Below are 2,420 nucleotides of genomic sequence, written 5' to 3' on the forward strand. Positions count from 1 at the left end.
CCCTTTTTGCAGTCATTAGACGATCCCTCTATTTTTCAATTCTCTTTGGAATGTGATCATTTTCGTTTCAAATGGACGAGAAATGAATTTTTGGGGGTCTCTGGAAGAGAAATGTCCCCAGTAATATGGAACAGAGGAAGTATTCGAGCTTAAAGTTATCGGATTAAAAGTCATAATGTCTACAGAACTTGCATTATTATCAATGAATTAATTTTTTGGTCAGTATTTATACAACGTGTTGTATGCTGGCCCATTGAAATCCTGTCATATCATTTTTTATCACGAGGCGGCAATATTCTTGCTCGTTCAAATAATTGGATTCACGCTGACCTTGTAATATTCAAGCTTCGCTGTGGCAAAAAATTACCTCGGTTAGGGTACACATCTAATTGTTGGCCGTGCCGTGTACCAACGATTCGCGTCGCCAGAGCTAATTGATATCCCATTCAAATGGCATATGTTCAGCCTATATCCTCACAAAACGAATCAGAGAGAGGTAAATATCGAGTAGTGTCATTATATGCATTCGTCACCTACCTTACACTCAGGTACTATTGGTTGAATGGCTAGCTTTGAACTATGGTTCATAGTATAGCCAATCACGCACGTAATAAAATTGCGTCGACAGGTTGTCGAAAGTATTTCAAACGACAATCATATAATTTCTCCATTCTACACGAAGGCAGCATAAATTCTCCATTCGTGCGGAGAGATTTGAACGCTCTAAGGCCGTTGGAATTGAGAGTACTTACGAACATGTGCAACATACAATTAACGCAATACTGCACGTGAAAAATCGACCAAAAATTCTTAAACACGAACTATCCATGTCAAAAGTCCTCATATGAAATCACAAAACTAGGGGCCAAATTTCACATACTTCACCAATTACGAAGCGGTAAATCACAACTTGTTTCACATCTCCAGCGCTATTGAAACAATTCATGCAATGGTGGTACAAGTACCTGATGTCCCAACAATATAACCGAAAAAGGCAGCTATCGTAGGACATGCGAGACTTGGTGGTTTCAAACCACGCGATGAGTTATCCCTTGGCACTATCGCTAAAAACTGGGTGTATCGAAGGCTACTAAGTAGCTAATCGTAAACGGGTTCAATATACATGGAACTACTGCTCACCGGCCGCGTTCGTATCGCCCACAAGCTGCAACTGACCATGAAGATCGAGCCGTCGTTCACGCTGCAAACGAAAATAGACTTTTGAGCGCCAAATGGTAGCTTGTAACATTTAAAGTATTTCATGACAAAGGTGTTTCTACCTCTAACGTACAACGCGTATCAAAGAAAATCAACTAAATAATCGAGCAGCTCGACAGTAGCTCCTCCTATCGAATAGGAATGTGAAAAATCTCTTGGCGTATGAGATCAAGTACAAATATACTTCCTCTGTTCTTCAATACTGTTGACAGAAGTTTGGCGAATATTATTATATAGGAATTTGTATGTGATTTTATTCAATTTGGACCGAAAATTCGCATTTTTATTCAATTCAACGATTCTACGACCAGACAGGTCATGATATGTGTTGGCTTTCGTCTGCTGGCCGAGCTTCCAGATACGAGACATGGCCTGCCTGGTGAGCCGAACTGCTCACAGAGGTCGCTCATGGCTCCACGAGGTGCGACACCGTTTACTTTGATCTCAAGCATGGCATGGTAGATTGCGGTTCGTTGGTCGTTCGCAAGCTCACGACCAGTTCTGCGGGTCGGCATTTGAAACGTCCGTGAGTCGGTCCCCCGAAACCCTGGGGTTCTGAGCGGTGCTAGCAATATCTACGTCGCAAGACGCGTCGATTGCAAGTGATTTGAGGCAAAACGGAGCAGAAATGAAGGAGATACGAGGTTTTTTAGATTCTTTATTTGGTGACGAATGTTCTGGGAGATGGTTCTCAGCGCTCATGGCCAATAAAATTGATCGGAAAATTGCTCTGAATAGAGCTGTTCATTGGCTGTTGAATGTGCTCAATTTGTGCTGAATCCGAAAAGTTTTGAATGTATTGAGGACTTTCAAAAGTTGTGTCAACAGTATTGAAGAGCAGAGAAAGTAAGACTATAGACGACTGGAAGTGTGTTAATTAGCTGACGAGAGCCCATTCATATGTTGGGATCGAACGGACGTGTTTTTGGGTGGCGTGAATGATTTTTGAATGAGTGCCTTTGACGAGTCAAGTTGGTTAAGTGGCTGGAGCGACTACCCGCCGTCTTCGCCGTCGTTCTGAAGAATTGAGGTGTTGTCATGCAATTTACATCTGTCATGGAGCCGCGGATAGTCGAAAGTTGCGAATGAGACAACTTTAAAATATATTGAAACAAACTGTGTCAATCCAGTTGGGAATTTCCACCCAACGGCCAGGATGAAGGTGCTCTGCTTGATCCACAAACCGAATGCGCAGGCGTTCC

This window comes from Aphanomyces invadans (assembly GCF_000520115.1).
Source record: "Aphanomyces invadans strain NJM9701 unplaced genomic scaffold supercont1.9, whole genome shotgun sequence".
In the NCBI taxonomy this organism is placed as follows: domain Eukaryota; phylum Oomycota; class Saprolegniomycetes; order Saprolegniales; family Verrucalvaceae; genus Aphanomyces; species Aphanomyces invadans.